The sequence below is a fragment of the Triturus cristatus genome, chromosome 6 (genome assembly GCF_964204655.1).
Source record: "Triturus cristatus chromosome 6, aTriCri1.1, whole genome shotgun sequence".
NCBI classification, from domain to species: domain Eukaryota; kingdom Metazoa; phylum Chordata; class Amphibia; order Caudata; family Salamandridae; genus Triturus; species Triturus cristatus.
In genome coordinates this window covers 405,117,849-405,145,043 of record NC_140589.1, presented here as the reverse complement: position 1 = coordinate 405,145,043, position 27,195 = coordinate 405,117,849, and the positions used below count along the sequence as shown (strand labels likewise).

At 41.0% G+C, this 27,195-nt stretch overlaps 1 protein-coding gene across 1 annotated transcript in view; it reads right to left on the bottom strand.

Annotated features, from left to right (window-relative positions):
* The window catches only part of MYOM2 (myomesin 2), a 586,141-nt gene extending 559,404 nt beyond the window's left edge, over positions 1 to 26,737 (bottom strand). The window contains exon 1 of the mRNA XM_085610818.1: positions 26,604 to 26,737. The gene's annotated coding sequence lies outside the window, so the exon portion shown is untranslated. The remainder of the gene's footprint in view (positions 1 to 26,603) is intronic.
* Between the last annotated feature and the right edge of the window lie 458 nt (positions 26,738 to 27,195).

Below are 27,195 nucleotides of genomic sequence, written 5' to 3'. Positions count from 1 at the left end.
TTGAAGTGAGGCACAAGCATTGTACACCTTTTGTAAACAACTCTGTTAACCCCAACTAAGTCAATCTCATTTATAAAGTAAAAGGAAAGTGTAGGGGGCACCTTCCGGCAAACATGATATCAAAGTTCAAATTAATGTTTTTTTGTTAAGCATGTTTATCAAATAAATTGTTTTAAACTGCCTTGCATCCCACTTGAACCACCACTCACTTATGTTCTGAGTAAATACACAATTTGGAGGTCATATGTCAGGATCAGTCTGAACTGGACCTTAAGTGGTTCAGCTTTTTTACGACCTGATCTTCAACCACAAGTGAATTCTTCTTATTTCACCTTTCAGAGCCATACCATGAGCCCTTTTCAAGTTCTGTAAATGGATGTTCTTGAACTGAAAAAATACAATTGCAGAAATGTGGCTATCACTCTTGTTGACTCTATACCAGTGTACGGGGGCCGGGGTTGTGCACAAGGTGTCTGGAAAGTATACCACAAGAATACTAAATGATGAGGCGTTTCTGATACAAACTAATACTTTTGATCTATCTACTTATTTGCAGAGCTGCATTTTCTGCCCCATTTGAGTCTCATACATTAAACCACCTACATGAAAGGGATATTAATAGTAATTTTTGGGTGAGTTGTTGAATAGAAATGTCACACAGAGAATCATTATGGATTTTTAACGCATTAAAGTTTAACTATGAAAAGTCAGAGGTCATTGTGAAGGGACATCCTCCTCACTAAGGACTTAGAGCTGGTGGCTCTTCTGCTGGAGATGCTTCCAGCGCCTGGCATCAATGCTCAGAACATTGGAGTTATTTTTGGCACTAAACTTATTTTTTCTCCCACATCAAAGCAGTTGCGTCCATATTATATCTTACGGCTATTATGAAAATTATTGCTTACTTAAATCAGAGTGCACAAAGAATTGCCATTGAGACAATTAGGGCCATATTTATGTAGGGCTTGCGTCAGTTTTGCACCATGCAACATGGTGCATTCAAGACGCAATGCAAAAATCCAGAGAAACGTTACGCACCACAAATCAGTGCGTTGCATTACTCTGCCCCAGGGAGGTGTTCCATGGGCACTGTGTGGGTGTTAATAAACACAGCCCAACTCATTGTTCGACTCATGTACTCATTTGTAAACCTTTTCTAATCAAGTACTTTCTTTTCGTGGTGCCGGTTGGTAAATCCTCCTGAGTATGAGGTATCATAGATCAACTATAAATGCCATATCCCCAACTTGTGGGGAGCGTCTCCATTTTACACTCAGAATCAAGATTTGAAATAATGTATTCAAACTGTATATCAAGTTATTGCAAGAAATGTCTTCATTTTCTTTCCACAATAACATTTGTTTTCATTTTGGAGTGTCCATAATTTTTTGTAATTGTTTTAATTCAAACTCATACATCCTTAGAATGAATATGCCCAATGCATTTCGGGCAATGCCCTTCATCAGTGGCTTAATCCCACGAAAATAGAAGAAACTTAAACTTAGTACAATATTGTACAAAGGTTACATTCTCACACGACGACTGAATGGATAAGCCCACACTGTAAAGCACGCTTTTGTGCTAAGTAACTTCTTTTCTGTGATTATTCAACAAAGCAACTTTTTTTTCATTATTCTTTTTCATCATTTTTTAAGGCAATACCTTTGGACGTACTATAAGGCCGAATAAGTCTAACATTTTATCGAGGCTAGCACAATTCGTTTAAGTGAGTCACATTTTCTTAATTTTGATGAACACTTTTTGCATTCAGAACTTTAAAGCGAGTCTTATAGAAATAGTTTTACTGTGCCGATTCATTTAGATATGTACGGCCGAGGATGACATATCTTTGACTCGAGGGATTTTTCATACTCTTGTTTACCATTTGCTGGTTATCACTGAAGGCGGTACTCTTTATAAGTAAAAAACACGGTCTCTGTTTACTAACACCCACCATCGTCCTTCAGGCACCGGTTAGGTTCACAGCATTTTTCTTCGCACGTTTCAGTGTCTTCCTTGCGGCACAATTATTTCAGTTCAACGCAAGTGCACGCTCTCGTGTTTATTTGGCACACTTCTCAGGTTCCTTCTAAATTTTTCTGACCTCCATCAGCATGCAGGACTTCTTGGGCACATAAAGGTTGTCGCCTTCTATTACCATCCGAAGCACGGTTGATTCATGAGAATGTAACCACTGTACAATATTGTACGAAGTTTAAGTTTCTTCTATTTTCGTAGGATTAAGTCCCTGCTGAAGGGCATTGCCCAAAATGCATTGGACATATTAATTCTAAGGATGTATGAGTTCGAATTAAAACAATTACAAAAGATTATGAACACTAACGTGAAACAAATTTAATTCAGGATAGAAAATAAAGAAATTTCTCATAATAACTTGATATACATTTTGAATAAATTATTTAAAATCTTGATTCTGAGTGCGGATTGGGGACGCTCCCCAAGTTGGGGATATCGCACTTATCATTGTGGGGTTGTTCCCACGCAACACCTATGGATTTTGACGCAGTCCCAGATTTACCATTGCCAGTAGACCTGGGAATGCACAAAAATTCTACGCCTTCGCATGGGAGTCATAATGAGGAGAAATATCTTTATTTCTCCTTGTTACTTTCTCTTTCTATGTGCGCTGAATTTTGCAGCACACATAGATAGAGGAAAATGCCTCAGGGGATTGCCTTTGTGCAGAAAGGTGCCCCTTCCTGCACAAAAACAATCTTGCATGCAACACAGGCACACTTGCTCCATGGTACAAAGGTGCCTGCTTTGGGGCTAAGTAGGCCATTGTGTGCCAGTGCTGGGAAAAGGCTGAAAAGCACCTTTATAGTGATAAATACAACACATTCCTGTCCTTTCCCTGTAACGCAGTGCAGCACTGCAGGGTGACTTGCTGTGCTGTGTTACTTTTTGACAAATACGCAATTAATTTCCTCCAGCCTTGACTACTGCATTGCACTTTTCTTAGGTCTTCCTGACTTTCTTATTAATCGTCTCCAACTTGCAAATCATATTTCAGTTAATTGTGGAGAGCTGCAATGTCTTTGTATCAGAAAGTGGGCCATGTTCAAAAGTCTTTGCAAGGCTCAAAGAACGAGCCATGTCTAAGGCCTCAGGTACATGTTAAAAAAATTCTATTTTTTATATATCTCTTTGGTCTTCATTTTCTGTCAATGTGGCTAAACTAGTTATCACTAACATCAAAAACACCTGTCTTGGGGAGTCATTTCTGCTGCTCCTCCCAGGAGCTCTTTTCATAAAAAATAAAAATTTTGGGAAACATCTGCTCTTTAACCCCTACGCCGCGGGGGTAATTACCCCGCGGCACGGTGGGGTGCGGCGGCAGTGGCGCTGTGCTCGTGACGAGCCCAGCTCATCATGAGGCACAGTGGAGCTGTGCTCATGACGAGCTGGGCTCGTCACGACTCCGCCCACTAATTGATTCTCCCACGCAGGTGGGGAATCAGTTACGAGTGGGAGTGGCGCGACCGTTATGACGAGCCAAGCTCGTCATGAGCACAGCTCCACTGTGCTTCATGACGAGCTGGGCTCGTCATGAGCATACAAGGGGTTAACAATGAAATTGAAACCTTTCTGTTCATCATCTGGTCTTCTTTTAGTCTTTCTGCTGTGGTCTGGATCAATCATTCGTGGCCGGTGCAGGTAAGCATGGTGGGGCAGTGGGCGGTTGAGCGGGGCTGGGGGAGAAGTTGACAGATGACAGAATAGGTTTTATTTATTTATTTAATTTTACCTATTCCGTCATCTATCGATTTCCTCCCTCCCACCCTGCCCATCACCTGCCCCGCCCCACTGCCCTCCACACTTACCTGCGCCGGCCGCCGCTGGGATCAATTCCAGGACTTTCTAGGGTAACTATCCATTTATAAGTGGGTTGATGATTTATTTAATACCTACGTTTAGACATGATAGCTCCGGATAGTGAGCTGTTATGTACTACTACTCAATTTAATGAAACTATGACTGCGGAGAATATATTAAATTGGTTATATTTGAAAAGGTCTATAATATTGAGGTAAAAAGCCCGACATATAATTAAAAGGATAATTTTTTAAGATAAGTTAAGTGGAATGTGGTAATATAAAAGGATTAAGGGTTACATTCCAATATGTAATTGAGACCTGACCGTATTCATATCTGAAATACTTATCTGGGTTCTCAATGACAATAATTCAGCTGCTCGATTCTCAGTATGCAAAAACAATGATTCAAAGAAGATGATGTTGCAAAATATCCCTTTATTTGTGTCACGGAAAGGGAAATGGACAACTGAATTGGCACGTATTAAGTAAACACTTATCAGGATATACAATTTAACTGTTGCAGATTATATGATCGTTAGAAAACATGAAGCTCACAGGAAAATGAAAACATTGTTAATCCTTTATTAACAATATATGTAGTTGGAATTTGATTGACACTTGGAAACACTATTTTTTAGAAGTGTTTCTCCTTTAATTTTTTTTAAATGTAACTTATCTTTTATGACTACATTATTATGTATTATCTATCAAAGTTCCAAATACATGAAGTAATTGACTCCTGTTCCCTACATTAAAGTTAAAATATCATTGTCTTTCCTACTTCTCTTTTTCAGCCTTTAGAAAGCTATATCCAACTACCAAAATATATAACGGGTGTCTGACACTTGTACTGAGCAATTTTGTAATTTGATTGCGTTTGCTTCGATAAGGATGTGTCACAAATTTGATGGAATTAGATTTAATTCAATATTCAGTCTAAGATTTCATTAATTAGATTACTTAACTGAGAATTGTCATTTGAACTTGGCTTGTGGAAAGGTGCCCTCTAGCACTCCTTCGAATGGAAAAATAATATCAGTGATGTCCATTACCCAATTTAAGTCTGAGTCAAGAATTTTAAGTATGAGTGAGTGTCGAAAATATCAATGGCTGCAGACAGGTCAAACAGTGGCAAGTGACATGGATCACTGCTATATCAAAGCTGCGTTTTGATGGTGCTTATCCTGTTTTGGTAAAAACACTAAGGGGCATAATTATGAAAAATCACGCAACACAGCAATTCAGCTTGCTGTGCTGCTTAATAGGGAAAGGGAAGGAATGAGCTGTATTTAAAATAATCTGGTGCATTTCTGTCATTCCTTGCACACTTTTGACTGCCTAGCGCCAACACAGGCCCCCTTGCGCCGTGGTGCAAGGGGGCCTGCTTTGCAGGCAGGACTGTTTTTGTGCAAGCAGGGACACATTCCTGCGCAAAGCAATCCTCTGCAGCATTTTCCTCTTTCTATGTGTGCTGCATTCTGCTATATGTGGAACTATTCACGATCTCCATTCAGTCAGAGGTAGTACAAGATAATTGGAAAAGAGCCACTGTGATCCTGAATTCTAGGCTATTTATAGGCCAGTGTCATTACTACCAGCAGTCACTAAAGTTCTTGAGAAGGTGGTAAATCATCAACTGACCACCTTCTTGACAGACAATAATTTACCTCACCCCTCTCAGTCAGGGGTTGGAGCCAGACACAGCACAGAGTCCACACTGTTAGAGGTCTCAGAGTCCATTAACTTTAGTTTGGATTCGTGTCTCAATGTGACATTGGTGCTGCTGGACCTGTCAGCAGCGTTCAACACTGTGGATCATTACATCTTGCTGCACAGGTTAGAACATTTAGAGGTTACAGGTTTTACGCTGGACTGGCTGAGCTCCTCTCTGAAAGGATGTGAGTAGGAGGTATGGTTGAAACTATATGCCTCAGGAGGATAAATGTTGAAATGGGGGGTGCCACAAGGCTTCTCCCTTAGTCCCACTCTCTTTATATGTCCCCTTTGCCATATTTTGTGGAATTCTATAACATCAAGATCATCTCATATGCAGATGATAATCAAATTCTGCTCTTGTATGGTGGGGATCCTATGAGCAGTAGGGGTGCATTTTCCAGCTGCATAGATGCCCTGCTTGATTGGCTGAAGGCCAACAAATTGCAGAGAAACCATAAGGAGAAAGAGGTCTGACTGTTTGGACGGGACCCCCTTCCGGGATGGACTGGTGCCTCGACTGAGAGTGTTCCTTCCCCACCCTCTACAACGATGGTGGTTAGGAATTTAGGTGTGATGTTTGATATCCAGGTCTCGTTTGAGGTACAGTTGTCAGCAGTTGTGAAAACTTGTTCTTGGATGTTGCATATGTTAAGGACATTTCTTTGCCTGCTTCCGTTTGAGGCCCAAGTAACAGTGGTTAGGTCTCTGATTTTTACGAGGTTGGACTATGCTAACATCCTGTACGTCAGTTTATCAGAATATCTAATCCAACGGCTGCAGGTCATGCAGAATATGGCAATCCATCTACTTTTTAAAATTCCAAAAGGTACGTCTGTGTCTCCATATTGGGTATGGACTTCACTGGTTGCCAGTTCAGCAATGTATTAGGTACAAATCACAAACTCTAATACACCAAGCTCTCCACAATAGAGGACCTATGTACTGATAACGCATTGTGGCATGTAGCCCTGGGAGCTCTTTGTCTTTCTGTTCTGCAGGTCTTATTGTGGTTCCCCGTTTTCAAAAACAAAGGAGGGGAGGCCCATCCTTTACAGTTAAAGCAGCAGGTCTTTGAAATAGACTGTTGAAATACTTGAGATTTATATCGGATGAGGGAAATATTAAAAAAGAATTGAAAATGTTCTTATTCAGAGCTTAGTGATGATGTGTTTGATACACACTTTGCAGTGTGGTGCTCTTTTGGGAAGCCTGGTAAAAGCATCCATTCACCAACTACAGCATACAGCATGGAGCAATGGGTAAGCCTACTTCTGCTACTGCCTAACTTTGTTTGAATGCAGTTATCCCTTTCACAAGGAGCACATTCACACACGAGGTAGGTCCCTTCAGTACCAGAGTTTTTAGTTTTACTTTATTATTACTTTAGTGTTGCTTTTGTTTGTAAAGCCTGATGTGATAGCAGGAGGACTTTAACCAGATGAGAGCCCAATGCATATTCCAGCTTTATCCATTCCTGTCGCTTGCCAATGCTGTTGTATTTTCCTTTGGTTATCTGACTGCTGCTTCTTCACGCCGTACCAGCAGCCCACATGTACTCTGACAATAAGCTAATGAGGGTGCTCTATCTTTGCAACCCTATATGTCTGCCATTTTATATTTCTGTCCATATTTCCTTAATTATTTTATTTCATTCTTTCTATTCTTTTTTTCTTTCCTTCTTTGATGTCTTGGCAGCCAATGCTGGCCCAATTAGCTTCTTTAAGTCTGTGTTAGCCAAAGCCTTTTGATCTTAACTGTAGCGGTTTTAAGCCAGACTTCGTCAGTTAGTCTGTGGTCTGTCATTCAAGTTTTTCTTCCATCCACTCCAGCATGCATTAAGGGACAATGTGTTAGCACACGTCAGCCATTGGCAAACTTCACTATGAGCCATGGCTTGCTGTCCTTACGCAAAGAGCACATCAACACACACAGAAGTTCCTTTCCATGCCAGGGAGTACAATGGCAATGAGTGCTTTTTTTAGACCAATGCAACATTTTTTCCTTTACCTAATGTATTTTTTTAGATTGATGAAGGCCCAGCAGTTTGCTGAACAATATGGTTTTCCAAACCCCATGTCAAAACAAGGATTGCCAAAAGGCTGGAACCCACATCAAACCTCTTGGTGTTGCCAATGCTTGTTCTGTCTTATCTTGTATTGCATACATGCCTCCTCAAATTTTTCAACAGGGACCAGTGTCCGTAGACAGGATTGGTACTTTTGGCACTTATGGAGGGAACACAGGAGATTTTGGGAAAAAGAGCCGCCAATCCTGTGCCAATCAAGAAAGATGCTAGGGATGTTGCTCCATTTTATTCCTAGTTCATAATAAGACAGAGGATTATGGTCCAGTGCTGTACTTAAAATATGTAAATTTGTTCAATGCCCATGTTCTGTTTAAGATGGCAACCCTGCATTACATCCTTTCTTTAATTGCTTCAGAAAAAGTGCTAGCCTTTTCAGATCTCAATGACTCATTTTACACATACCAATCTACCAGGGGTTTTTCTATCCTGGAGGAGCACTATCATCCCAGAGTCCTGCCTTTCAGACTGGCATGAGCATCAAGAGTCTTCATAAAGGTGCTGGCCCTGCTTGTGGGTATTGTGCATTCTGAAGGCATATGTCTCGTTCCAGAAATCAAAAAATGACAAGTCGCTTGACAGAATTAATGGACAAATCAGAGACATCATCAAGAGACTGATTGGGAATTCAAAGGGAAATGCCAGCATGTTTAGCAGTGGTGAAATTATCTGGAGCTCATATACAACCAAGGGTGCACTCTTTGTTGGTGCATTCAAAGGTAATTTCTGAGAGCTTTGAGAGGATGTGCCAGAATTTCTGCCAATTCCAGGGGCTCTTCAGTGGTGGCTTGTTCCCTGGAATATGGACATTGTTTTTCATTTCAGGCTTCCTCCCTCAGCAGTGTGAATCACAAATGTCAGTGGTAGAGGCTGTGGAGCAACACTGAACATATAGATGCTTATGGTCTTTGGTCTCAGGAGGAGCTAGAGGACTCTTCCAACTGGAAACAACTAGCTGTCATATTGGGTGTGTCTGAATTTCATTCCAACTTCTGCAGAAAATACAGTCTTGGTGAGGATGGACAAAATGATTGCAGATCATATATTAATTTTCAGGGAGACATCTTGAACACCAAGTTTAGCTTTGTTGCTCAGGAGATGGATGTTCTGTTTCTGCACGGGCCATCAGACACTCTTTATGCTGTACCTTTAATTTCATCAATTTCTGGAATCTTCAGGCTTGGTGATATTGGTAGTTTCTTGTTGGCACCAAAGACCCTAGATCCCTCTTCTGGTACAGTTGGAAATTCAGACACACTGAATCTTTCCCACCAGGCGATCCCCTTTGCAAACTCCAATCCTTCGGGAGTACCTGCTCCTGAAATTGAGGGTTTAGAGTTTGAAAGGGTCGCATTAGGATTGTGATTGTAGGAATTTTCAGTTTTGAAGTTCTGAAAAGAACCCTCAGGTGGCTTGTCTTGAACATATGAAAATCCTTAACATTTTCCATTATGGTTTTTTGTTGGGTTTAGCAGTCTAAACTCAAAGAAGTCTGATATTTCTGATATTTCTATGATTTCTGAGCCAGCCACGCATACTAAGAAGCTTTTTCATTAAGACAGCGTGTCATACATTATTATGAACCACCCTGGGATCTTTCCTTAGTGTTAAAAGGCCTTTGGGTTACTATTTCTGAGCCTCTCTTGTTGGTGGACATGAAATTTCTTTCAGTCGCGGTTCCTTTTGAATAGCCATTTGTTCTGGCGAGAAAATTATAAGTTAGGTGCCTTATGTGATGATCCTTTTTAAGTTTTCATTCAGAGTAGGTTGTTTTAGTCCTTTCCCTGATTTTCTTCCAAAAATCCTTTCCACATTCCATTGGTCTCAGGACATTGTGCTGCCAATATTTTATCCTTCCCTATCTTCTCAGAAGGAAGACCAGCCACATTCATTTAATGTTCAGTGAGCTATTACTATTTATCTTCCTCAAGGACAGCTTATTTTTGAAAGACTAATGCTTTAGATATTATTTTGGCATGTCTGGACAAGGGAAATTTCCTTCCCCGGTAAAATCTAAACATTTGGACTTCATTTGCGGCCTATGAAGCACAAGTTATCTGCCTTTTGAATTTTGTCCAGGAACTTTATAACAAGAGGGGTTTCCACTAACTAAGCATCTTTCAAACAAACTATTCTAGAAGGCATGAAAAAGTAGAAACTTGGTATCCCTGCTCCCCCACCCGGCCAAAGTACTAGAAAAAGTAATCAATCAACAACTCACCAAATTCCTGCAACAAAACCACCTACTGGATCCTCACAATCAGAATTCGGTGCCAACCACAGCATTGAGACCGCACTGATTGCTGCCACAGACAACATCAAAACTCTCCTCGACCGCAGAGAAACTGTGGCCTTGATCCTCCTGGAACTCTATGCGCTGTTCAAAACCGTCTCCCACAACACCCTCATCAACAGACTCTACAATATTGGCATACAGCAAGACGCCCTCAAGTGGATCACCTTCTTCCTCACAGGATGCACACAGAGTATCCGACTGCCCAAGCCAACTGGATGAGGGACAACTGCCTCAGACTGAACTCTGACAAGACAGAAGTACTGATCTTCGGGAACAACACCACAGCCTAGGACCACAGCTGGTGACCCTTGGAATTTTGACCAACTCCAAACCCAACAGACCACGCATGCAACCTAGGGATCATCCTCAACAGCCAACTGACCACAAAATGGCAACCCAACATAGTTGCCTCCTCCTGCTTCCACACTTGTTGAATACTCTGCAGAATCTTCAGATGGATCCCAACAAACACCAAAAAGAAGGGTACCAAGGCCCTCATCACCAGCATACTCGACTACGGCAATGCTCTCTACGCTGGCATCTCTACCCATTTCCTCAAAAGACTTCAGACCATACAGAGCTCAGCAACTAGACTCTTCCTGGATCCCCACAAACAGTCACACATCAACCCATCTCGGAAACCTTCACTGGCTCCCCATCCAGAAGAGATGCCTGCTTAAGATCCTGTTGCATGCTGACAAAGCCCTCCACAATCAAGGGCCATCCTACATAAACTGTTGGACTTGGCCCTGAACTCTTTGCCTTCCTCCTACACTTTTTCTGACCTGTTTTTGTTGGTTTTATGACTCTGAGCACTTTTACTACTGCTGATCAGTGCTAAAGTGCATATGCTCTCTATTGTAAATTGTTGTAATGGATTAGTGACTCCATGATTGGCTTATTTGATTTACTTGTCAGACCCTAGTACAATGCACCATGTGTGCCCAGGGCCTGTAAATCAAATGCTGCTGTTGGGCTTGCAGCACTGGTTGTGCCACCCACAGAAGCAGCTTGTAAAGTGTGGCTCAGGCCTGCCATTGCAGAGCCTGTGTGCAGGCTGGGACTGCCATGTCGACTTGGCAAGTGCATCCACTTGCCAGTCCCTACACCTTCCCTTTTCTACATGTTAGTCACCCCTAAGGTAGGCCCATGGGCAGGGTCAAGAAACCATTGGTTTCGCTGCTCAGCCGTCGGGCATGCACGCATTGCAACCAAGTTGTCACATCGCATCAGAGACGCCACTTTGTCATATCGCACCGGATCATCGCATCGAGGCGCCATCTTGTCGCATCGTAACCGGAAAGCAGTAAGAAACTGAAGCATCACATCCTCTCCGGTATGGAACCAACGCATCACCTTCCCTGCGCTGCAGTAAGGAACCGACGCATCACCTCCGCTGAAGCAAGGTACCGACGCATCACATTCCCTGCGACCCTTTTGTTTATTTTGCATGACGCATCCAAGGTACTTTGAGAGTAAAATGTCACATTTACCAGCTACATTGAACTAAGCTATTTCTACCATCTGAAAGCCATATTCTTGATATTGTATTGTGGATTTTTGTCGTTGGTCTTGTATTAAGTCTAGTAAAGATTACTTATCTTTCTAAACTGGTGTGGTGTCCATTTGTAGAGTTTTCACTGTATTACTGTATGTGTTCACACATGCTTTACACACTGCCTCTGAGATAAATCTGCCTGCTCGTGCCAAGCTACCAAAGGGGTGAATAGAGGTTATTTTAGGAGTGTAGCCCCCTTACCCTGACTAGAAGCAAGGGCCCCTACTTGGTCAAAAGTACCTACCTCTGCCAACCAGAGACCCCCATTTCTAACGTCAACCATCGACTTAATTTCAATCAACCCTCCAGGCACCTCCACACTCTCCCTCGCCCACCCCCGCATCAATCGCAGCCAAAGCAGGCCACTCCTTCTCCTACATTGCCGCCAAGGCCTACAACAACCTGCCCTTCCACCCCCCAACAGCACCCTCCCTGTCGAATTTCCGAGAGAGACTCAAGACCCGACTTTTCGACTGAGACACAGCATCTTCAGAGCCCAGATACCCCTAGGGGTTACAGAGCTGCGCTCTACAAATGCTGATTGAGCATACAATTTTTGTGTTCTGTGTATTGTTTTGTATAGGCTTGTTGCACACTAGTGATGGTTTTGGTATGTCCTCACTTTGTAAAGACTAGGGCAGGGAAGATGAACGAGGAGATAATGGGCTGGGTACTTATTGGTAATCTTCATTACTCTGAGTCCAAGTCACAGTGCTTGTTTTACCACCCACCCAGTCCTAGATATTGGTGCACAGAGCTCCTGTTAGAGCTATGATATTTCAGGAAGTATTGCAGTGAGCTTTTATTTTTAACCTCCAAGCAGAGGGTGTAGCTTAAGATGAAGACCTTATTGCATACTGTTTTGTAAAGCTAACACAGGCCTGAATCTGGGTTTTTGTTCTCTGGGGTTGGTGGATTATATATTTTTTCTTTCTTGTGTCTTTAAATAACACATCCTTAGAGCTCTACCATTTGATTTCCAGATATATGACTGTTTTAAGTGGGCTGATGGTGGACTTATCTGAGAATGTTTTGACTGGATTATTTTGCAAATAGATGAGCAATATATTGTGACTTAACTTCTCCAATGTATTTCTTCCAACATGAATTATATGGGTCACTTTGGAATGAATCAACACAGTCATAAGGATTGCAAATTATGCACTCATAGTGGCTGTCAGTTCATCAAACTTCCAGGGGTAGCAGAAGTGCCATCACACCTCCTTTGATCGTCAAGACATCACTTGAAGTAACATCATATGATCTTTGACCTTAAATCTTGCCAGGACATGATGTTACATGACCTTAACTCTAATGACACCACGATAATGGTCTTTGCTGGAATTCGATAATAACTGCATGCTTAACAGAACAACACAACACAGGCATCAGTCTATTTTAGTTGCGGCCTATAATGGGGTGCTGACATGATTTGCCGCTGGACGTATTCTTTTGAAGAGGATATAGTACCACAACACATAGAACAGCATTCATAACCTAAATGAATCATAAACTTAGCTTTTCTGATTTAATATAGTGTAAATCAAAGTGAGAAACATATTGATAAATCTAATGGAAAGGAAAAAAGAAATTAACAATAACAAGAGTAATTATATCTATATGTATCAATTGATATAAAACATGTATTGAGTATGAAAGATAGTATTAGCCTACAATATTTCATATTGATATTACATTTTGATTTATTTAACATATATTGAAACATGGGAGAAACTTGTTTGAAAATGTTTTATTTTTAGTTATTTTTTTGTTTAATCAGAAAAGTGTGCATTGCACTGCTGAATTTATTTATTTTTTTAATCTAGAAGGCAATGTCCTAATCCCAGTGGAAGCTGTAGAAAGTAGACTAAGTGCATCAAAACAATGTGTGCCTTCTGTTCTTGTAGAGGCAGCTGATGATCTTGGGAAGTGGTTGCATATAATTCCTGCTCTAATTTGTAGTGACTAAGTGAAGCAAATCAGCCTGGCCTCTTTCACACAGGGTTCTGATGAGTTCTCCTCATTAAAACTTTGGGAAAGGGGGAAGGATAGCACATTCTAAAGCACAATGTTCAAATAGTTTTGTTAAAAAAAAACATTAGCTGTGGAATTGAATCTATTGACTATTCAAGTCCTGTCATGGGGTGTAAGGCCAAACAAACCTGATGCTTTCAATGAGTTCACCTTTAAAAAAGAAATGCGCCAGGAATATACCATGTATATAAAAAATTACCTCTATTGTGCCAGGGCCCGCCTTTTGTTTTGGGTGCCCCCCCCCCCCCGTTATGCTACAGGTTAATGCCTTTAGTTACATTTATATACCATGGATGGCACACATGTCAAACATTATCTCTAGCATGACATAGTTGACCATGTCATTTTCATGCCATGGCTGTCCTCCCTTATTCCAAAAATTACCCCAATGTGCTAGCTATACCGCCATAATACATATGTGACATAGCATCTGGGGTATACTTTGTGAATTGAAGAAACAAGAGCCTTTGATTTACAACCAGAAGGTGTGTGATATCATGTGATTGTAGCGGAATTTATTAATTCATATTGCTGATCTCTTAGTTTAGTGTGCATTAAATAGGTTAAATAGATAGAGCATGGAAGTTTCAGATTAAAAAGAGGCGTTGTAGTTCCATGTTAAACATATAGTGCAAGGAATTTGTGCAGAGAGGGTGAGATGGGATTCCAGGTTTTCAGAGCCCACGCGCAGAAGGATTGGGTCATTATGTTCCAGCAGCATGGGACTCAGAGGTCTGAAGAGAGTATTGTTCTCCTGTGATTTTTACCTTATCTGCCTTGCAGTAAGGAGTGCTGTGTGTATTAGTCTATGTGGTAAGCATCTCATTTCAATTGGGCGCCGTGTTACCATTCTGAGTGTAGATATAATATGCTCGACATGTTTGCTCCAGAGATAAGTGATCCAAACAGCGTATATGGGAGAACTGAATAGGGCTGAATGCACCTTGAGATTACCTGTGAGCACAGAATTACCATACTCAGGTCTCCACAACACCAGGGACGCCACTATTTTCTTGAAATCTTGTTCTGGGATGAAAGATTGCATCAAAGGGAAGTTTGAACTGAACTTGTGTGATGGCTCTGTTGCTTGGGTGCTTGTGGTGTCTTTTGTAGAGATGGATATCAACTAATTTTGTGCTTTAATTAATTTATAGTTTGCAGATGCATAAATTGAGAGTCATACCATTATTAGACAGGAATGTTTTTTTCAACAAAGAAGATAAAAATAAATTAAATTTTATCTGCGTGTCATTTAGGGCAGGGTACTGTCATTCATGTGAGAATGGTTTCAAGCGCTAAGCCTAGCTATGTGATATGTCGGGTTGGACACTTTAATACACAGTTGAGTATCATCACTTTCTGGTGATAAGATATGCTAGAATGGTGATAAGCCCTGTCAGTCTGCGAGATTTCCTATAAATTTAAAAAAATTGTTGTGAGATTTTTTTATAATCTTTTATTAGAACAATTGTCCACAGAGTTGCCCTTCAAGGTGCCTATAATGAATGCACTAAGACACGATTATAAACATCTCTAGTGCATGTTGTGCATATGATCTATATTTGAATATTTTAATAATAATAACATCCTTGACATTCGCATAGCTTTTTCTCTTATGTGTTTGCCTACTGGAGAATGAAGGGAGGCATAACCACTATGGTATAGTTGAGACTACTCGGAATTAATACAGTAAAACAATACATACAATAACTGATTTCCCTCTGACTCTAGTGATGAAAAACCTTCACTAGATTTTTTTGTGTGAGCTTCACTTTCAATGTAAACACAAGTTCAAAAATAATTAACACGCTTTCTCTTTGGCTACATGGTGAGTCAATAACTAGCTTTGAATATAAGGAGGCAGTCTGGTCGATATGACATAGACAGTGCACTAAAAGTATTCTAAATCGTTACCTCTGTTAAATATAGCGTGTGATGGATGGTCGTAAAGGGAAGCAGCATGTCTTTCCTTGCCATAAAAGAAGGATATGTCGAAGTGACGATTGATCCGTATGTCCTCTTCTAAACCGCACGCTCGTAGGCTAAATATTGAGCTCTGAGAAATGCCAATGGAATGTCCTGCCCCGGTGTCAATGCCACAGCTCAAGGCGGGGAATGGCGAACCAGAGACTGGACTGGTGCCTTGATCAGGGTTAGATAGTCTTTCACCTCCCCGCTGCCGGGTCAAATCCTGCGTAGGTCAGTAGGAACAAGATGTTGTCACCTTCAGAATGTAAGGTTATGACATTTTCAGGTTGACTCTAGTCCTTTATTCCTTTTCAGTAGCACTTATGAGCACAGAAAACGACATCATTGTATAATTAGGGGCTTGTACAATATTTGACGCACATGGAGTTTAAGTAACTATCACTAATTGCCTAAAAAACAATAATAAAGTGCTATGTTTCAGTCGAAAGTAGCCTGTCATTACTGCATCTATTTATGGAACCCATATCTTGATTTGAGCTGATGATGAGAAATTTTGAAAAGCGCTTATGAGATGGTACAATGGCCCACCAAAGGTTTGTTTGTGTATGTGGGTCTATGTGTGCTTGTGCAGGTATATGTCATAAGAGGTTCTAGTATAGATTATAAACAGTGTGAAAAAGTCATCAATGTGAAGAATCTTATTGGCAATGGCCCTTGGACTCTGCTGATTATAACAGATATGCACCGTAAGCTTTGTGGTGCTGTCCTTCCACCAACAACACATGTCCAGCCATCATTCAGCATTCATTCTTTGCCATCATCATTCATTCCAGTGAAACGAAATGAGTGCACACACACACACACACACACACTCTAAGTGGCAGTAAACAGCACATTGAATTAAAGTGTTCTTTGTCTAAATGCAGAGACACCCACATAATAGGAAATACAAAAGTATTAACCGTGGCTGAGCAAATGACCTTTCATCCGTACCATACGGGATATTAAACAAGCATTTGCAATGCAATAGCTCTCCCATTACTGAAAGTTTGAGCTATTGGCGTTGCATATAGTAATGCAACGCCAATAGCTCAAACTTTCAGTAATGCGAGACCTATTGCATTGCAAATGCTTGTTTGTATGGTACCCAGTATGATCCAGATGGTCTATTTAGAGGCTCTTCGCATAAATAACCAAAGCACAACATAGACTGGACCCCTCTCAGAATAACATTGATTCTAACAAGATGCAGGCTCAAATCCAACAAGAAAGTGCGAGTAATGTTAGGATTTTATCCTGAAACTGATTTACATAACCGTATAGAAGTTTCCTATGATGTGCAATGCATCTCCTTAAACTATATATAACATTTTCTAAATCCATAAATTTACAGTTTGAAATACACCATTCCATTCAAAATTGCAGATGCACGGGCAAAAATGCTTTCTGATACCTACAGTAAAATAACTGACTATTTAATAAATAATAAACCTGCACCTCCTAGATCTGACGTGACATCTTTCGGGCACCGGTCTCCTTTCCGGTGTCGACACTGTTCATAATTACAAATCCTGAAAGGAGATGGTGTGTTTATTCTGAATCATTGAGTGGAAGCCCGTCTGTACCACCCACTGAGGACTAAAACGTCTCATGGTACTGGGAAGAATGCTTTTGGATATATATATATATATATATATATATATATATATATATATATATATATATATATATATATATATATATATATATATATATATTTTTATATATATATATATATATATAATCCTTCACCCGTGCTCTTGCTGATTACTGCCGCTTCTCCTGAACGAAGGGCGCGTCACAAAGATACGGTCTGTAATAAATCAACCTCTCCCTCACCAAAAAGGATGACGACTCCACTTGTAAATGATTCCGAATTTTAATGTCAGGCCACCATCGAACACGTTTCGGCTACACCCAGCCTTCCTCACCGATGCCGAGGCGCCATTACAAACAGTCTATTAACTATTTTCATAACCACGTGCATTACTCTCTGCGTGAACATTAGTGAAAACAGACTGGTAGTCTTTCAAACTCATAAACATTTTTGTAACATTTAAATTCATTTGTCAGCAGATATGTGGAGAATTACATCATATTACTAATCACAACCATTTGTGGGAAATGTTAAAACTGTACACTCATTTTATGGTTTTCAACGTTTCACTACAGTATTATCTGTTTTTTAAATCCGACTGATGGTGCTTTGCCAGTTGCATACAATTTAATCCAAGTGGGTGAACCAGTCAGAAATTTACTTTAAACTTTAAAGTCAGTGAAATCAATACATTATCAATGTTGACTATGATCACTCATTCAGCCTATCAATACAATGCATGTCAAATTCGGTTATGTGATTAAACCCAAGTGGGCATTACTGAATATAGTTTTATTGATGGTACAGTATACCCTTTTCTGCTTACCTAGTCTGAAAAAGTGCAATGTGTTTGTGCTCTGCGCTATTTAAGAACTCTAATGTACATGTTAAAACCAGGTTGTAAGGACACAAGAGGTTAATTATTATATCTTGTAAATGTGATGATTTTATAAATGAGTGTGCAAATCTTCTCCAATATTAAGGCCCCCTGGCGTCTTTGTATCGAGCTCTATAATATAGCGGGATTCCAATTTCCTCAGCTGTATTCGACATTTGTCTAACTCTGTGTCTGCCTTTTTGAGCCCTTCATCACTGTCTGGGACTGCAGTATATTCAAATCGCAGAGCAACTGACCCTCGAACAAGGCATTTGATTAAGACCCTGGGAGGGTCGAAACGAGGCGTGCTGCATCATGTGGATTACCTGCTGTGAATAAAACAGCTTTTTACTTACCTTTTGATTGGATGGGCTTGTTAATCATGCATGGAAGTGGGCGTGAGTTTTCTTTCGCAAGATGTTAGGCAGTGACGTCGCCAACAAGCCCCGACCCGCTAGGCTGGGGGTCTGTTTTGGTCAGAGTTCATTCGGGGATATATATATATATATATATATATTTCTCTGTTATGGTAAGTTCTGCTAACTATAACTCGCGTGCCTGAAATGCACTGCTGATGATGTCACATATTACATCATTCATGACATGGTCAGTGACATCACTGATGACATTAATGATGACATCTCAAATGACATCACTGATGACAGATCGTTTGTCTGTATCTTATTAATAAAGCTTTTTACTTCTCCTTCAGTGCCCTTCCACACCAAAAACAGGTCGTCTATAAAACGACTCCAGTGCATTCATATAATGCACTGGAGTTGTTTTACAGATACAGACAAACAATCTAAATCTTAGCTTTACCAGTGTAATCAGTACTTCCAGTGTGAGCTTCCTTGATCTAACTGTATATGTCCATGAAGGCAAAGTGCAAACAAAGCTTTTTAGAAAACCAACCTCAGGTAACACACTTCTGCACGCTAAAAGCTTGCAGTATCCCTTACGGGGAAAGCCTTAGGGCGAGGCGTACTTGCAGTGAGGTTGAGGAGACAAAGAAAGTGCTCAACATTCTGAAACGAAGATTTAAGAGTGGAGGGTACCCAGATATTTGGATTGACACTGGAATGAGGAAAGCTACAAATAAAAAGAGGAAAGAATTGCTTTTTGATGCGAGTAAAGCACATGACAAAAAAAGTGAATCACAATGTAGATTCATCACAACATATAGCCAGCAACATGACAAAGTAAGAAGTATTTTAAACAAACTCTGGCACTTAATCAAGAATGATCCAGTATTGGGCAAAAATGTGTCTCGGAGACCACAAATTACATTTCGAAAAGCCAGGTCTTTCAAACAGGCTTTAGTCAGTAATAATTTAAAGAAACCACAACCAAAGACAACATGGTGGAATAAAAAACAGGGGTTTGTAAAATGCGTAAAATGTAAGGCGTGTACGCATGGCATAAACACTGAGCAATACAGACTAGGCCTTTCCAACAGAATGCGTAGGATTAAAGGGAAGTACACCTGCAAGACGAGTTTTGCACAATTCTGGAAGCACATAAAAGAATCCTACAGCACCTGAGGGCTATTAAGAATGGTGATGGAACATACCCAGTAGCCAGCCACTTTGAAAAAATGCATGGGAAAGAGACCAAGGGCCTGACATTCTATGTAATAGATGCAGTTGAACAGAGTATGAGAGGTGGAAACCGAGAGAAAAAAACTAGAGTCTCGCTACATAATAGAGCTAGACTCAAAACAGCCAGGAGGATTAAATATGGAGGAAGACTTGCACACACATTTGTAGATTAATCATGAAAGGGATGAACCGCCATTAGGAATAACAGTGCAGCAATGAATTTTATGTATGAATAGAAATACATTTTTTAGCAGACTTAGAAAGTAATGAAAGGTTGTTAGTCACGACATTCACTAGAAAATCAAGAAATGAATTTGCAACAAATCGAATATGGAAGCCCACTTGGGCGTAATTGTTTTAATCGTTTTTGCAATTTTTATGTTGGGAAATGCAAGAGTGAGTAATATGAAAGCTCACTGGAGCTAAATTGATGATTTATTAAGATGAGCGCGTAAATTGAAAAGCCCATTTTTACAAAATGTGATAACATAGCACCAGTGCAGAACGCGCTTCATTTGATATGTTCCAGTTTTATTTGTAAAACAGTGGAAATAATTGGTTTGCATAATTATTCCTCACTAATTATGAAAAAACGATGTGTAATATGAGAGAGTTGCGTTATGAATTTGATTGGTTATTTGGTATACAATGCCTGTGAAATTGAAAAACTACAAGTCTGTTTTCACATCTATCACATTTGTAGTTTACCACGTGATTTGGTTTCAAGCACGTAAAGCACTTTAAAATGGCTGCTTGTTCAAAATTTCGCTATCAGTGAACACGGCTGCTTTGCAGTTGAAACGCTTTTGATAACAGCAGTTTAAAATAAATTTTAGAACCGCCCACGGTGTCGTCTTTATTGGATTGATATATATATATATATATATATATATATAACACACAGGCACCCATTTTGACCTAATAGCCGAGATTCTGTGCCCAAACTATATGTGGGAGATATATATATATTTCCCACATATAGTTTGGGCACAGTAGCTCGGCTATTAGGTCAAAATTAGTGTCTGTGTGTTACAGGGGTATCTATGAGGTAACAGCAAGTTGGGGCCCTCAGGTTGGTGCAAAGTGACAAAAAGTTTGGAGCCCAGTGCGAAATGAGAGTGAGGTGAGAAAGCCCCCAGCACCTCATGACCTCACATTAGAAGTACTTCATCCCACCACTGTTATTACAGAAACTCCCTTCCCTGTGACCAGCACCCTTGCCCCAGAAGAAAAAGCCCTCGCGGTTCACCATGGTATGTGACCTCCAGCAGTAGAAAACAAAACCCCCAGTCGCACACCTAAAACCTGCAATAGAAATGGTTTTTAGGCCTGCCCTGCCCCACCCCTTGCAGATTGTGGCAATGCCTGGAGAAATGCTATAGCTAGCTAGCCACTAGGGGTGATATTTCACACTCAAAGCTCCTGTTTAACGTGTTGTTGCTTGTGGACCACAAGCCACACAATTCTCCGGGAAGGCAGCTTAACGGCTAGGGAGAATGAATAGAAACCAAACCTGTCACATGACCTATGCCTCCATTGTTCCTTCAGAGCTCCAGTCTGTTGTTGCTGTTTTAGTTAATTAGCTGCGGAGCTCGTTGTCTGGTACTGGTATCTAAGGGAAGACTCCCGGGAAGCATCATGTCCGAGCATAAATAAAGAAAGCTGCCTGGCCATGCTGTGTGATAAAGCGTGGTGGGCCATAATGTGTGTACAAAAGAAAGTGACCGCAAAAGGTGAGTTTTAAAGTGAAAGTGGCATGCATAAATGAAAAAAAGCCTCCCGTCCATGCTTCATATACAAGACAAAGCATCGACAAAAGCAAACTGGCCACGTGTTCTGGTGGTGATGAAATTTAAAGTGAAAATGCCCATGCTGTGTGAGGAAGCGCTGCAAAATAAAGGGTCACATTCCAAAACAAATGGAACCTGAAGGGCTGCAGAAGCATTGCAGAAGCGGGAGAGCATGCCCTGCCAGCAGGCAAGAGAAAGCCATTTAAGAAAATAGTGCTCTGAGGCTGTAATTAAAACATACTGAGTAACAACACATGTAACAGGGGTGTCCTCATGGGAAATTACAAGAAGAGTAAAGGCGTTACTAAGGAGGGACTACGAAGCCTATTAACCACTGAAAAACCACCATTTACAAAGGACAGGGAGAGGAAGCTACTAAAAAGATGGCCAGAAATTGGGCGGACCTTCATATCCATATCCTGAATACAGCATATCTTGCGGAGACAGCGCAAACGCTGCCTACGGAAGACCTAAAAACCTTGAAGAGCAAAATAAACCTCAATGGGCATGCATTTTGCACACAGTGTTCTGTTATTCTGGGATGCATATTTTTATTATTATACTATTCCGAGCTTTCACATGAGAAATAATAGCATGAATCGTTGTTTACACACAGATTCTCACATTCCACACCCTTTTCTTTTTCCACAGTTCACCATATGTTTATCGTTGACATCTGGTTTAGGACAAAGATCAGGACTGCGATATTCTCAGGTACCTTGTAATCCACATTCAGCTAGTAATTCCTCTTACTGGTCAAATTATGATATCCATAATGATGGATAAATGTCTACATTGGTGCATATAAAGATGCCATTCAATGTGATCCCTTTAAAATGTTATTGTCTCAGTGTCAGCCGGCAGGGGCACTGCCTTGTGTTCTCAGAACACCTGCTTAATTGGAGCCGTCTGGAAGACAAAGACATGTTGGGTTCCTTTGGTAGATTAGCAGTGGCACACACAGTGAGCTCCATTCTCGGTAGCGCATTAGAGGTCAGTTTGGTCACATTAATTGTGCCATCAGAGAGTTTTAAGTGAAATCCAACCGTTTCATTTTAAAAATTCGCAATTAGGAGACAGCTCAAAAAAGGCTATTCAGAATGTAGCATTTGACTTGGTGCCGTGTTTAAAAGCTATACAGAAAGTAACAATTTACTTGGAGCTGTGCTTCATATTTGCTGCATGCTGTTAAAAGTTAAACCTGTGAATTAAAGCCATATGGAACAGGAAGATTTCCATTGCATAATTGAAATACAAATGTTAACTTTTCTGTCTTGATGAATGGCGGGTAACAATAACATCAAGTTTTCAAAAACATTTCACTGAATGTGACCTCCCAAACACTGATAAAAGTTTTCTTCCTAAAGTTTAATTTTGCTAGCCTTAAACCAGGAGAATTTGCCTGCTGCAAAAGAACTGTACAATGCATCTTAAAATAAACTGCCTACTGGTATGAATGACATTATTTCTACACCTTGCAATCCTCGTGTTATGTAACATGTCCTATTGACTGGTTTACGCACATATGATTCATTGTCTCTATATAATGTGTGTGTGATGTAAAGTGTTCTGTCACTACACTGGTATGAGAAGTGCTATAAAACAAATAAAATGTATGTGAGAGAGAGGCTATGGAGAGAGGAGGGGTGCTGTTTTAGGGTGGTAGTGAGGGAATCAGTGAAGCAGGCAGTCTTGGGGAGTGCGCCAAAAAAGACTGTTGCAGATGGTGCCACCAGCGCTAAAGTCAGCCCTGACTGTATAACCTTGTTTTTCATTATTGTGTTTTTCTGACTTCAACCTGTGAAGCACTTGGGGCGTTGGTTCATCTGCGGAAGAGGCATTACTTAGAAATATCAGTGTATCCTTTCATCGTAAGGTCATAGGGGCAATGAATGGAAATAAAAATAACCTGAAAGCAATGCAATCTTTTTGTGGTTTAGAGGCTGTCTTTGTTTACAAACCAAGGGGCATATCAGCAACAACCAGCGATAATTATCCCTAAGCGCACTTAGCGCTAGGATAATTATCGCCGGCTAGCGTGGATTATTATCGCTGAGATAGCGTGCTATTAGCAACGCTTATCTCAAAAGCGAAAAAAATCCTAGCGCTAACTGCCAAACGTGTGATTATCGCTGGAAACCCAGCGATAATCCCACGAAGTTTGGCGATAGCTTGCTGATAGGGCCTCACATACTTAGCCATGATATCCACCTTACATAGGATATCATGGCTAAGTCAGTTTCAAAGCAGGCTTAAAGAAAGTAGCGATAACAGAGATTATCACTACTTTTATTGTCACTATGCTACTTTACGTGAGGCTTGATATTAGGAGAATTGTCGCTTATCGACATTTCTCCCGTTATCCTGGGGAGGAACGCCCACTTTGCATCTCATTAGAGATGCAAAGGTGGGCGTTAGGAATTCAGGCGCTAAGGCAAGGTTTCACGCGATAGCGTGACCTTGCTGATATAGCGATAAAATTATCGCCGCTTTTCAAACGAAAACGGCGATAATTTTATATCGCCACCTTGTAGATATGCCCCAAAGTGAGTCAGAGGAGACGAGCAGTTTGGTAAGCGGAGGAGGGGAGGACCTCATATCAGACTGGTAACAAAGCTCCTATGCAATACAAGCTAGTGGTCCGACTCCTGTAGTCCTAAAAGTCATGGCAAAGGACAGGATGGGGCGAGGTCTGGGGGCAATCGTTTCTTCTGCAAGGATCCAGGAGGAGCAAGCTTCTGGTTGCCTTGGATCCGAGGCCAAAGGATAGGGGAATCCTATTCATAAAGACACAGAAGGGGAAGCTCCTGCCTGGGGGGTGAGGAGGGGGAACTGTGCCATAGATGCCAAATTGTCCTTGTCTAGATATCACCATCTACTCCAGTTAAGGGTTTTCTTTGCATTCTGGGACTTGTAGTCCTAGGTTTATGATGAGGTACAAATTACTTCAAGTTCCAGAATGCAAAGAAAAATCCTGAAATGGAGCAGCTAGTCATCCATGCACCTGGGAATCTTGGCGTGGCTGTTCTGAGGGGTTCAGGCGGGATGCTACTTTTAGGCAGCTCCATTTGCTTTTCAAAACTGCAGTGGGAGTCCACTCCTGGGTGCCCTAGAAACCTGGCATTAGGGAGTGGGTAAGGGGAAGGGTCTGTTTGTTATCCTTAAACCTGTAGAGTGGGCATACCCAATACAAGCCTCTCAGCTGCGGTCCAAGCGGGAGGGTGAGCTGCAGCAGCTCCTTTTTTTCCTTAAAATACCAGAGGGGTGAGGCTCAAGGGCAGCAATCTAATATGTGCAGGCCTGAGCCTGAGTAGGTCATTCAGGATGTTTTTTTTCCTTTACATTTCATTATATTATGGAACTTGGTGTATTCATCAGCATATTATTAGATGAGGACTACAGATCCCAGAATGCAAAGAACAAGACCCGGAATGGTTGCGGTATCATGCTCGTACCTGGGAAACTTGAGCGCTGTGTTGGGGATCTCGGAGCCATAGCATACTGGTCAAAATGCTGCCGGCTAAATCTTTTCATACAACTGCAGAGGGGGAGGATTCCACGCTCACCGGATTAATGGCCCAAGAAAGAGAGGGGAGAGGTGCCTTTATGTCACAAGACTGTTGAGGTGCCAACTGCAAGGGATCTTTATCATTGGCCAGGCAAATAAACAGCTCACAGTTACTTTTAGAACTAAATTGGACAAAATTAACTCCTGTTATTTACAGTGCTTAGAAATGGCACAATTCCGGAAGAAGTGCTATATAAAACAAGTTATTAGGTAACAGTCATTTAAGAATACCTTACATACCTCTGATATACTTCTGAGATGTTTTGATTTTTTTTCAGCCATTTTAAGTTTATGTCTGAAAGGAGAAATATGCTGGCTGTGCCTACTTTTTCCATCTTTAACATATACTGTTGATTTAATAAGACCTTCTTCCTCTTGCCACCCTAGCAGCTCCTATTCCTGACTCAAGAGTTTTTCAGGGAGGCCCGACTTAAATACATTTCAGTCAAGACGGGCAGCACAAAAAAAGTTGGGAGAACTCTGGTCTAGCATGTGGTCCTTCAATAGTCGTCGCAGCTTTAGCAGGAATACGTTAACCGTGCATCTGAAAAGAAACTCTCCAACTTTAATTGACCACTTCGCCTTGACTAATAATGAATCGTGTTCCCCTTTATACTGGATGCATTGCACTTCGTTTGATTTCCCAAAGAGGAAAAAGTACATAGGAAGAAGTCGACAGCTGACAGAGCCACGGAGCTCCTGCTTAAATGACGGAAAAGGCAGGCTGTTGTATTTATGGTGCGGTCAGTGTAGTCAAAGAAGCGCAGCACGCGTGCAAAGCATATGTGTCTCACTTAAAGGCGAAATGTCGGAAGCCTACACAATTTTAAGTTCGAATTAATCGAATTCTACGTGACTTGCAGTCGCTTCGACTTGACAAGCTTGTATTCAAATTAGCTCTAACACTGTCTGGGTATATGATATGACAACATACTGTCTTTATGCCAACTGACGTCTCCACATTTCTAGAAATATTCATAAAACGAGACAATTCTTGACGCATAATTACGTATCTATATGGCTATGATTAAAAAATTCCAAAATTACACTGCGCAAATACACCTCTCAACAGGATTGAACCTCTGGTATCGAATATGCCATGCAATACAGTTGCGCAAGTCAAAAGCGTCTGCATCAACCAAATGTGATGTGAATGAGTCTAACTGGAGCACTTTTGATTGGCTCGGATGAGATAGCGGTAATTCAGCCGCTCCTCCTGGACGCATGATGATTACTGAGTCGGTAATGTCCTCAGTGTAGTGACTCAGGATGTAATGATGTTCCCAACACGGCGTAAAGGACAGACCCGAAGTACAATATTGCCGATGTAGGGTGCTGCCAAGGGGTGCAGAGATGCCAGGTAACTAACTTGCTAAGTTAAATCACATTTTGAGTGCTTTGCAGCATACTTGATAGTTTCTTTTGTTATCAAACAAGGAAAGCATAGAGAACATCAAACATATCTGTACTACTGCTGTATGTAACCTGCTATCAACTAAAATAAAGAAAGAAAGGGCCTCAAAACAGGTCATGCAGGCTAGGATCATCATATCCGAAAGTCTTACAAGCTGGTAAAGACATCCTTGTCTTTTCCTCAAGGGAAACCACCAAACTCGTATGAAGTGTCTGAATGCTTTTGCATCAAATGGCGCTTCAAATGAATGAAAAGAACTTACCAGGCAAAGGAGAAATAAAAACTGCAAAACCAAGAAGAGGAAGGAGGATGAGCCCAGACCAACTAGCCCGGCTGAGGCTGGGGAAAACAAAAATAAAATCTATCTGTGCAGGAATGTAGCTGCCCCTTCCAACCCTTTTATGGCAAGGCACGGTGCTATATATAGAGAACGGTACACGCTTCCACCAAAATTGTAGAGGGAAATAGTTTAAAAGTCTTAAAAATTAACTTACATCCAGAAAAGCACCATACAGCTTGTGTATTTTGCCCTCGGCAAATAAACTAAATTATACTGCAGTTAGCAACGCTATAAAAATGCAAATACGGAAAGCAGTCTTTTAGCTCGAAGCGTGCACACAGTTCGAAAGACTGGTATAAACTCAAAGCAGGAAAGCCCCTCCTTTTGATGATTTGAAATGATGTTGACAAAGTATGCGATTGAAAGGACTTTAGAAATGAGTTTTAAAAGGCACAATACGAGCGCCTTGGGATGTAACGTTATCTCCCATAAGGCGTCGTGGAGAGCCGCTTGAGTTTCAGTGAATGTTATCGCCATGTGCTGAGACATGTCAGCTGTGTGAAAGGCGCCCGAT